Source organism: Zingiber officinale, chromosome 10A, assembly GCF_018446385.1.
Source record: "Zingiber officinale cultivar Zhangliang chromosome 10A, Zo_v1.1, whole genome shotgun sequence".
Taxonomy (NCBI): domain Eukaryota; kingdom Viridiplantae; phylum Streptophyta; class Magnoliopsida; order Zingiberales; family Zingiberaceae; genus Zingiber; species Zingiber officinale.
The window spans coordinates 70,964,265-70,976,598 of NC_056004.1; the positions used below are offsets into that span (position 1 = coordinate 70,964,265).

Here is a 12,334-nt window from a genome sequence, read left to right on the forward strand (position 1 = left end):
TACACCCTTTTCTGCAAGATTTTTATCTCCCATTGTGCAACCTCAAATTGAAGTAGAAAGTTTCCAACTAGACCCAGAGATAATTTTCATGATACAAGGTCACAAATTTGGAGGAGAAGTATCAGAAAGTCCTTATCTGCATCTTGAAACATTTTTAGAGATTTGTGATTTTATGAAATGTGAAGGAGTATCAGCAAATGCAGTTCGATTGATGGCATTTCCTTTCAGTATCAAGGATAAAGCAAGGACTTGGCTATATTCTCTCTGTCCTCAAAGCATCACAAGTTGGGAACAATTGGAGAAGCAATTTCTGAATCATTTTTTCCCTCCAAGTAGAACGGTGTATATGAGGAATTGCATAACAAATTTTTCTCAGGCATATGGAGAATCATTATTTGAAGCATGGGATAGATTCAAGAGTCTTCAAAGACAGTGCCCTCATCATGGTTTTGAAAAATGGTTGATTTTGCACATATTCTATGGGGAAATTTCTTTCTCAGACAAGACTTTATTGGATTCATCAGCTGGAGGTTCTTTTATGGACAAAAGTGTAGATGAAGCTTATTCGTTAATTGATCAAGTGACATTGAACCTCCATGAATGGTCGAACAAAAGTTGGATGGAATTTCCCTCAGATATTCAAAAAGTGCAAGCTATAAATGTAAGAGAGCCTGTCAAACAAAATGAAATTCAACCACCTAAAAATGTTGAAATTCACAAGTCACAGAGTGAGGAGTTCAAACATTTGGGGGCAAAGCTTGATAGTATTGTTTCAAAATGGTTTAAAGAAGATCCCCCTCCTACACAGTCAAGATCCAATGAAAAGTGTGATGATGTTGGGTTGAGAATTGAAAAAAATCATGAAGAACTTCTGAAGAACGACATGTTTAGAATTGAGGAGAAGAATAATAGAAGATCACAAGAACTCAGTTCCATTTCTCTGGGAAGTTCCCAAAGGCCAGAAGTACCTTTCCCTCAACGATTAATCACACCAACATTAGATAAGCAAGTTGGACCTCCTCCAAAAGCTCAAAGGAATTTGGGAAAAAGGAGTTCAGTCTTTCCCAGGACCTTCACTAAGGGTTCCTTTTCCACAAAGGTTAGTGGGGGTCAATGAAAATAAAGACTTCGGCAAATCCTGTGACACTAATATGGTTGAGTGTAGATTTTTGAATATATATGAAGATGAAGATTTTTCAGATGAGGATTTTATTGATAATGTAGTGGTAAATAAGTTTTCAGATCTATCTCAAAATTTTATAAGGTGTTATAGTGACATCGAATTTTCAGATGATGAATGTGATGTGGTAGATCAACTTAAAACTGCAAGTGTAGTTATTGATCCTCTTGTTATTGATTCTCCTATTGAGGACATAGATGTTGGTTTATTTTTTGATGTATGTGTTGATGATGATGATATGGAAGAATGTGTAGGGAGCTGTGTTGTGGAAGCAGCATCTCAAGGATCACCACCTTTGTCAAGACAACCCTTAGAGGTTTTAAGAATTGATCATGTTGTGGAACAATGTGTAGGGACTTATACAGAGCTAGTAGAGTCTCGAGAATCACCATCATTGATATCATCACCACCTAAGCTAGAGCCAGAACCATCATTTGATTCAGAGGAAGTCACATCTACATGTTTAGAAATTTCAGGTATTTCTCAACAAAGTAAGGTTAGTTTTTCTTGTGATCTTTTGGAAAACTTTATGGAGGTACCTATAATTGACTTTGTTGGATGTGATTCAGTTTTTATTACTTATTCATCTTATCTTGATATGGTTCTAGCTCTATACTATATAACATGCTTGTGGGAGATTTGTTTTTCTTTTGGATGTGCAGATTTCACATGGGCCAATAATTGGAAGCTCAATCTGAACCGTCTTCGACCACCTGAAAAAATTTCCAAGAAGACGAAGATGGAGAGAGTTATACTTTACTTTGTAACTCCTTTGATGAAAGCTCCCTCCATAATAAGAGCCCTTGGTAGGAGGGTTCTAAAATATCTTACCCCTCCAAGAGCAAGATTTAGATGAATCTAATGAGGTGGTCGAGCTAATGACCTTAAACAAGCGCTTCTTGGGAGGAAACCCAAAGGTTTTTTTTAGTTAGTTTTGATTTGTATTGTAATTTCTTTTAGTTTGATGCATTCTTTTGATTTTGTTTTCAGGTTAGGTGCAAAACAGAGTCAGGCCGTGTGCTATACACGGCCAGGCAAAGGTTGCAGAGAATGGAAGTGTTTGGGACGTGTCATCCAGACACGGCCGTGTGGGATCTCCCGAGGAGAAAAAGGTATAGGCCGTGTCATAGACACGGCCGTGCAAAGAATCCCGAGAGGAAAGATGGAGAGGCCATGTCCCAGACACGGTCGTGCGAGGAATCCAGAGAAGGAAGAGGGGGAGGCCGTGTGGATCTACACGGCCCGTGCAAAGAATCCCGAGAGGAAAGATGGGGAGGCCGTGTAGATCTACACGGCCCGTGTAGGAGAACTATTAAAGTCTACCTCCTACCTCACACGGCCAGATCTTGGCCGTGTTCCGCACATCCCCAACTCTCCAAAACATATCTTTCTCTCCCAATTTCTTAAAAACTCCTCTCTAATCTCTCAAGATCTTTTAGATCCGATTCTCCTCCTCTCTAAGACTTGGACTTTTGTTCTCTTAACCTAAGATCTTTTGTTCTTTGAAGTTTTGTTCTTTGAAGTTCCACAACTCTAGATAATTCTTCCCCTATCTAAACTCATCAAGATGTCCAATATTTTGAAGAGATTACGCAAAGGAGGTGGTGGATCTAGTGGAGACAAAGAGAAGGAGCCATCAAGAGACAAAGGAAAACAACCAGTGAAGGGCAAAGGCAAAAGGACTTCACGCAACGAAGGTAATGACAATGAATTCAATATTGTGTTCAGAAATGATGATCAAGTAACTAGATTTGCAATTCTTGTCAATAGAAAGATAGTGTGTACTAGATATATGGACCCAACTGTTCTTGATATGCTTGGAATTAGGGAAGATGTAGATTTGATGATTGGGTTTTTGGATTGGAGTGATATTATGTACACACATTTGCCTACATATCCTCGTCTTGTTTTGGAATTTTTAAGTTCATTGGATGTCCATTTTACTAATGAAGATGATTATTTTGGAAAAATCTCTTTTAGATTAATGAATCAAGAATTTCTATGGGCATTTAGTGACTTTAATTCTTGTTTTGGAATAACCACCAGTAGCCCTCGTAGGTTTGATCCAAGGTTTAATTGAAATCATTTTTGGAATGCAATAACTGGGTTAGATCAACCTTATGAGCCTTCAAGAGCTAAGGCCTCCCATATGCAAAACTCCATCTTTAGGTATCTACATAGAGTCATGAGTAAAACTATTTTTGGTAGGGGAGAGAGTGATGGGGTGGTTAAGAAGATAGAGCTTTATGCTTTATGGGCTATGCTTTATAAGGTTGAATTTGACTCTGGTTTTCATTTTGTTCAAACCTTATTGAGATCAGCTAGGGCATCATCGGGATCAATTGTTTTTGGTGGTTTGATTACCCGAATAGCTTGTAATTTAAATCTTGATGTTGATGGGTTGGAAATAATTCATGGTAATGACATGATTGACATTGATACATGTCTTGCTATGAAAATGATCGTTCGGGATGAGAATGGTTTCGCGTTTCCTAGGAGGAGTGGTTCTCCTTTACCCCTTCCTTTTCCTGAACGAACTACTATTCGTAACCGGGCTAATTGGGTAATTTCTGAGTTAGATTTTGAGGATAACCCTTCTATACCTGGAGACACTGAGCCACATAATGAACCCTCGTCATCTGGACATACGCAGCCTTCTAGTTTTATGGAGCCTGCTAGGCATTCTTTTGCATATGGCACGGGATCTTCTAGGTTTGATTTTTCAAATTTTCGTACGTCTCTAGAATCACTTCATGAGAAGCAAGATTCCCAATGAAAAATGTTGGAGGGGCGCTTCTCTTTATCTGATGATCAGTTTAGGGAGGTACAAAATCATTTTCAGTTTACGAGGAATTTTCAAGGTCAAGTGGCTGAGTTTGTGCAGGATTATGATACTGATCAGGCTAGGATGAGAGATTTTATGCAGAGTATGACGCTTACTAGCCAACAAGTTGATGCTTTATATGAGTATCATAGATCCTTGGGTGAGATTCCAGGTTTTCCTAGTTTTCCTATTGGCCAACCACGTCATAGACCTCCTTTCCCTCGTCCACCTCCACCTCCTCCACCATACTGATTTCATCGGGACGATGAAAAGTTTAAGTCTGGGGGGGTGTCATATATTGTTTAGTTTGGTTTTCAATTTTTAGTTTTTGATTAGTTTTTCATGTTGGTTCTTATTTTCATTGCTTGTTGCTTTATTTTGCTTGTTTTTGAAATAATCATGGCAAAAAAAATTTTTGAGAACATCAAATCTTCACTTATATGCTTTCTTGGATTCAAGTGAAATGTTAGCACGATTATTGTCTCGATTTATGATGTTCGCATGATGCTACTAGTAAACTTTGTGTAGTTCTTTTTTCTATCTTGGGAAGCATTAATAAGCTAAGAATCTTATGGTGATGAGTTTTAGTTTTGGTTCAACCTTAAGGATTTTATCTTCACTACACTTGTGCTTGATGCTTGAATAGTTGATGTCATTGAAATAGTCATGATTCATCTTGTTTGCTTAGTACTTGGTTTCCATGGTGATCTCTCAACTTTCATTTTGGTTACTGGATGAGGCTCAAATCATTAAAGCTCATTTGGAAAAATCAAAATATCCCAACATGTGTGCTAAAAGTACATTTGTGAATAAGTTTTGCACAATGCAAACACTTTAAAAAAAAAAAAGAACAATAAGGGATATAAAAAAACAGTTGTCATGAGTGGAATCTAGCAAGTCACCCCTTTGAGACCGAGTTAGGTTACTGGGGAAATGACTGTTTAGTTTCTCTTGAGATTGAGCACACCTTTGAGACCTTGGGTTAGTTGAGAAATATGAACCAAGTGAATGGTAAGTAAGTGCCTATCACTGGTTACTTGTCTTTCACTGGAAACATTAGGAATTCAAATTTGATGACGACTTGACTAGGACATGGATTGAAACTTGAAGGGTATTGAGTTACTTTTACACTGCGCACAAGATTCTTATGCTTGAACCATACTTTACTTGTTTCCATGATCAAGCTTGTTAATGAAACTTTTTGATAGAGTTAGGAAAGTGCACTGGGTTTTATGAATGTGTTGTAGAACATATGAATTTAGACTGCAGCATTTTACTTGAGGACAAGCAAAGGTTTAAGTCTGGGGGTGTGATGTGCGTAGATTATATACTCTTTTATGCATATTTTTTACGCACATTTACATACTTTGGGCATGCTTGATCTATGCATTTTTATACTTCCAACTTTCCTTTTAGCATATTTACTCTTTTGGTTCGGAGATCTGCTTTTTGTACACATGAGTCGATTTGGTGAAGAATCTACATCTTTGGGCATGCATTGGAGGAAACGAAGGGAGAAAGCACTGGGTACCTCACACGACCCTGCACTGGTATGGAGCTCGGGCCGTGTGGAGTTTGGCACCAACAGAAGAGGAAGATGACATGGCCGTGTGAACCTCGCACGGCCGTGTCAAGATTTGAAGCCAACGGCAGAAGCCTTACATGGCCGGTGGATCTACACACCGTGAGACTTCTAGAGACCAGCAGTGTCAGTGACTGTGTGCACCACACGGTGTAGCATTTCCAAAGAGCGTGAAGGGTTCCGGCCGTGGAGTCAAAGGCCGTCTGCAGGTTTGGCGAGAGGGAATCGGACATGGCCATGTGAATCTCACACGGCCGTGTCACGGCCGTGTGGGCCGATTCCCTCCTCTATTTAAACCCTTCTTCATGAATTGAAAGGGATCTCTCCCTTGGGAGAAAGCAAGATTTGGTGGTTTCCTCCCATTCTTGGGAGGATTTCTGGGTGATTCTAAGGGAGATCTCGACGATTTCGACTCCGGAGCGAGGATTGGATCCGAAGACAAGGCTTCTTCGTAGATAAGTTTTCTCTTTCCCCCTCTTCTTGTTTTCTTGGATTGGGGATTCGAGGAATGCTTGTAATCTCTATTTCTTCGGATTTTCTTCCTCGATTCATGGAGTAGATCTTGTATTCTAGGATTAAGGGAGTATTTGTATGATGGATTGATGTAATCTCTTATGGATTTGCCATTTTCTTGTTTCAATGACATTATCTTGCTTGTATCAATTAGATCTTGAATGATTGATGGTGGTTTGTGCTTAATTTTCATTCTTGATTGATTGTTTGGATTTCTTATGGACTTGGAAAGGATAAACTCTCACTCGATCATCCGAGGGATCCACGTGATAGGTGCAAGCCCGTGTAAGGACGTTTGAGAGATAATCTTGAAGAGGAAATAGGAATATTCAAGAGAGTAGGATGGATTCTATGATTAGCTTCTTGTATCTTTATAGATTAATAAGTTGTGGGCTTCTATGTTGATATCCGAGGAAGGCATAGTAATAGGTGCGCTTCTGTGTAAGGACAACGTAGGTTCATGTCTCATTAATCCTATTTAGATACATTTCTCAGTCCTTAGCCGGTTGTCTATTGCAAGAGGGAACCGGCAACTTTCTACATGTTTGGCAATTGAGGAATAAGGATTGGTGAACCATTTACATTCAAGAAATCTTACAAAGAAACCGAAACTCCTAGAATCTCCCTTTATCATAACCCAAAACACTAAACTCTTGTTTGTTGATCTCTAATATTAGATTTGTTTACCTTTACTTTGCTTTTGAAACGATTGGATAGTTGTTTAGCTAATTCGCAATGAGACATTTCTAGTGCTTATTCCAGTCCCTGTGGATACGATAATCTTTTATATTACTTGCGACATTTCCGTACACTTGCGGAGAGTAACAAGTTTTCTCCCTAAGAAAACCAAACTACAAGGAGGAACCCTCAAGATCTACCTCTCACAAGCAAGAAAAACACAAAGGAGCACTAGGAGGAGGAGCTCTCTTCTTTCTTTTCACCATGGGTACCTTCTCTTAGGAAAAGACCAAGCAAGAGGATGTGACTATCCCCTCACCTGTGGTACAAGTGGTTCTATGGTTTTCGTTTGAGTTTATATGAAATTTTAACCTAGAGCTCTCCTTTAGAAATTTTGGTTATGATGCTTGTGAAGTTATGGAAGCTTAAAAACCAAAATCCATAAGTTTAAGTTTTCCTCATGATATGTTATGAATATAACCTTGATATTTCATGCTTGTATAAGGCTTAGGGTTAGGTAATACCCTACCTTAGGGTTCGTCCATGAAGAGGTTTAAAAACCTAGGAAAGCTCAAGTTAAAAACTAACATGTCTATGACCTATTCTATGATGTTATATGAATGTTTTCTTGATGTTTGTACTTGTATGTTGCTTAGAACTAGTAGACCCCTACTTTAAGGTTTCGGCCATGAAGGGACTTAATACCTTAAGGAGGTTAAACCTCAAATTTAGCTTGCTTATGTTTCTCTTTATGAAGAGATATGAAAAATGACATAAAGCACTTGGGATTCATGTTGTTTAGGGTTAGGTTTTACTTAATAAACTTTCGGCCAACATGAAATGTAAGGCTTAAACAAGCCTAAATTCATATGTTCCTCCCCATGATATGCTATGAAATTCATAAGGTACTCACATGCTTGTAAATTCTAGAAGAGGTATTAAGTATGAAGTTTTCCACCATATGTTGTTAATGTTCTCTTGTTGTTTATAACTTGTATGTTGCTTAGAACTAGGAGGACCCTATCACAAGGTTTCGGCCATGTAGGGATTTAAATACCTTAGTGAGGCTCAACCTCAAATCTAGCTTGCTTATGTTTTACCTTATGAAAAGATATGAAGATAACATTATGCACTTGAGTTTTCAAGTTGCTTAGGGTTATGTTTTTCACATGTTAAACATTCGGCCACCATGAAATGTAGGGCTTAGGCAAGCCTAAATTCAACCCTAACATGTTTATGTTCCTCTCCATGTGTGCTATGAAATTTTATGAGTACCCACATGTCTAGAATCCATGCTTTGGTGGCATTCGACCACTTACATTGGTGAACTTAGGAAGCTTGAACTTTAACCTAATATACTCATGTGAATGCCTATGATAAATGCATGGAAAAATTTATTTAGAATCACATGCTTACATGCTATATGTAACCTAGTTGGAACCTTGTATGTTTCGGCCAAGGTGGGTTTAAAACCCTAGGAAGCATAGAACTTAAAATCACATATGCTTATGATGTTCCCTATGTTAAATGTTATGGAAATGAATGTGGGTTCATTTGCTTGTATGATTTCATGAAACCTAAGTGAGCCTATGCATGTTTCGGCCACCCTTAGTGGGTTGAGAATTTAGACTAAGTTATGACTCAATATGTACTTCCCTTGCCATGACATGAATTAGAAGAAGTTAACTTGTGAACCATGCATGATTATATTTTCTTTTTGTGTCATATTGCTCATTTGAATATGCTTATGAACCATGCATGAGAATGATATCTAAAAATGCCTATGTGCCCAAATATGATGGCTATGTGCCCAAGACAAGTATGATGGCTGTGTGCCCAGGTATGCATGGCTATGTGCCCATTTATGCATACCTTATGAATGACATGAATATGATATGTTACGAATGACAACGATATGCTATGAAGGACATGAACATGATATGCTATGAATGACATGATTATGATATGCTATGAATGACATGAGTATGATATGTTATGAATGACATGAACATGATATGCTATGAATGACATGAACATGATATGTTATGAATGACATGAATAAGATATGCTATGAACGACATAATTATGTTATTAAATGATAGAGATATGATATGGCATGTATTTTACTTTGAATGGCTTGTACCAAAAGGGTGGGCTCCTCATGCGCCCCTAGGTCGAATTACGGGCCTAGTAAAGGGTGGGCTCCTTACGTGCCCCTAGGTCGAGCTACGGGCCTAGTTTCCTAGTAGGTTCAAGACTAGCTACCTTGGGTCTACTTAGGATGCACGCATTATGTATGTATGTGGTACTAAGCCAGGGCCCCTTTCATGTTGAGATTATTTTCAAGTACTATATGATATTGTTTTAAGACATCCCACCCATGACATAAATCATGTTTTGAAAGGCATATCATACATGACATTTCTCATGTTTTAAAGGACATCTTGCATCCATGCTCATGATATGATGATTTACTTATGCTATGATGCACACTTATGTTATGATATGATCTATACCATGATATGTTGATTTACTCATGCTATGATGTACACTTATGTTATGATATGATCTATACCATGATACGATGATTTACTCATGCTATGATGTACACTTATGTTATGATATGATCTATACCATGATATGATGATTTTCTTATGTTATGTTAGTGCCTCCATGCTATGATATGAACTATACCATGATATGATGATTTCTTATGTTGTGATGTGATTCATGCTAGGATATGATGTTACATGTATTATGATAAGATTTATGCCATAATATGTTGTCTACCTTACGTTATGTTATTATTGAGATTCATGCCATGATATGATATGTTTTAATTTCATGATGAGATGAGCATCAATTACTCTAATGTATGATTTGATGATGTTGCATGATTTCGTTGGTTTTTGTGAGTAGGAAAGGATCTCACTAAGCCTTGACTGCTTACAGATACTTTTCCTTGTACCACAGATAAAGGTAAAGAATGGAGAAACTAGAGGAGCAGCGGGAAGGGGCAAGAGATGTGTGATAGTGACTTGGCTAAAGAAATAAAATGACCTGCTGAAATGAACTTAGAATAATATGTTATGTTATGTGATGTCTTTTATGATTCCTTATGCATGTGCTAGAAATGGATACTATGACTATTTAAGTTGAACCATGTTATTTCATATTCATATGCTTGGTATGTCTTCCGCTGTATGTATGTATGAATGTTTAAATTTAGTAAGTCTAAGGGTAAGAAAGTAACCCCGCCCTCACTAGGCAGGAGTGGTAGTAGTATAAAGGGGCGGGCGTTACACAGACGGTCTGGAGGACCGGTTTGGCAAAAAGGTAAACTCTCCTAAGAGGAGTAAGTGAGGACATGTTCCGCCGAAAAAGGAACAGTAGGCGTCAGTTCGACCTAGAGTTTCAACGAAACTCAAAGTCAGAATCAAACAGTCAGAGGCTGTCAAATTCATATTTTACATATATTTTATACTGCCTGGACTAACTTTATTTTGTAGGAAAATAAGTTACTAAAAAAGTCAGTATATGCACTAGGAAGGGGTCCGGGAGCTCGGAGCTGGTCCGAGCACTAAGAATGCTAAGACTTATCTCATCACCAGTTTAGAGCACGCTAATTGGATGGGTTGATGTCACGGTCCAGGCACTCGGAAGGGATCCAGGTGCTCGGAACAGCCTATATAAGCAGCATTCAACCATGCGCCAAAGACGCAACTTGCATTAGCAATTGCTTTCTTGTGCGCTGCTCCAAAGATGTTCCTGTGACTCCACTACGCAACTCTAACGACCGAGTGATGCTGCTCCAATGACTGAGCAACACATCTCCGATGACAGAGTGAGCGACTCCAGCAACTGAAAGCATAGCCTTCTAGATCCCCAGAAGTTGTTGGTATACTTTTAATTACTACACTTAAATTATAAATCCATTGTATTCATCTTTGTAAAGATTTGCTAAACTGATAGTGAATTGCCCAACAAAAGTGGCCAACGATCGTGGGCCTTGGAGTAGGAGTTATCATAGACTTCGAACCAAGTAAAAACAAACTATGTTAAATACGTGTTTGTTTTTCCTTCTGTCTTTCTTTCCGCTGCATTATCTCCAATCATGTTTTTAGAAATAAATTAGCCATGAGCACTATTCACCCCCTCTAGCGCAATAATCCTACAATTGGTATCAGAGCAAGACCGCTCTAAATTGGTGAAACCACCAATCAAGTAGGGGGTTCCTTTTTGAAAATGTTAAATATGCCTTTCGTTTTTTCCCTCCATTTGAAAATTTTATTTTTATTTTTTCACCATTAGTTAGAGTTGGTGGAATATCACATTTAACAAAATTTGTCACAATTTTTTATTATTATTTTATTATATTTTCTTGAAATTCATGAAATACCCTTATTTTATTTTTCTCCGGCACTACTAATCCAAGACCAAGTCTTGGGACATTTATCAATTTTCTTTTGTGAATACAAAATTTTTCTAAATGGCCCACCAAAAGGGGTATAGCACTGCACGCCCTCCCCTCTTCACTGGCGAAGACTTTTGGCTACTGGAAGAGCCGAATGGAGTATCACCTCAAGACACAAGTTGAGATGTGATAATCATCCAGACGGGATTTGCATATCCCACCGAAGATGGAATCGTCGTCTCGTGCAACAAATGGGATGCACCAACTAGAAAGAAGATTGAGGTTGATGCCAAAGCTACTCAGACTCTACAATGCGGCCTAACAAAAGAAGAGCTGAACCGAGTCGACCAGTTCTCAAGTGCAAAGGAGCTGTGGGAAAAGTTGATCGAGCTACATGAGAGAACTTCCGACACAAAGGTAAGCAAACATGATTTGATATTAAATAAACTGTATAACATAAAAATGCAGGAAGGTGAATCAGTAAGCCAACTTCACACATGGATTGAAGACCTGCTCAACGACCTCCACGCAATCGGTCGGAAGGTGAAAAACTGTGAAGTCATCATTTATGCACTCAATGCCTTTTCAAGGAATACTTTGTGGGCATTCATGGTAGATTCTTATAAAGTTTCCAAGGACCTTTCCTTAATAAAATTAGATGAATTATTTTATGAATTCAAGCTTCACAAACAAACTAATACTACTCGGATCGAGAAAGGTATTGCTTTGATTGCAGGAATAAGAAGAATGTGGGAACCAAAAACCAAGCATCAGATTGAACTTGAGTCCGAAGATGAATTGGACTTAGAAGAAGATGAAATCCCCACCTAACTAGTCAAACTAGTTTGGAAAGTACTTAAGAAAAAGAAGGTGACTCAATTGAACACAAAGGCCACGTCTGGAGTTACCTGCTATAACTGCAGCAAGATGGGACACTACAAGCCTGAATGTCTATGTGAGTTATCGGAAAAAAAAAAATAATAAGGTTATTTGGGAAATAGTCTTATAGAATTTTTCCAGAATTTTTAGAAATTTTCTGGGAATTTTTTGGAGCTCGTACGGAAGGTTTTGAGGGGATCGATCGGAGGGTTCGGATAAAGCCTGTTTGGGATACCCGTTTAGGTGAGGAAATGTTTTTAATTA

The 12,334-nt window shown here is 38.3% G+C and overlaps 1 non-coding gene across 1 annotated transcript; it reads right to left on the minus strand.

Moving 5' to 3' along the window:
* Positions 1-344: 344 nt before the first annotated feature.
* Positions 345-450, minus strand: LOC122028457. The gene has a single exon (XR_006124826.1). It is a non-coding gene; the product is annotated as a small nucleolar RNA R71 (small nucleolar RNA).
* Between the last annotated feature and the right edge of the window lie 11,884 nt (positions 451-12,334).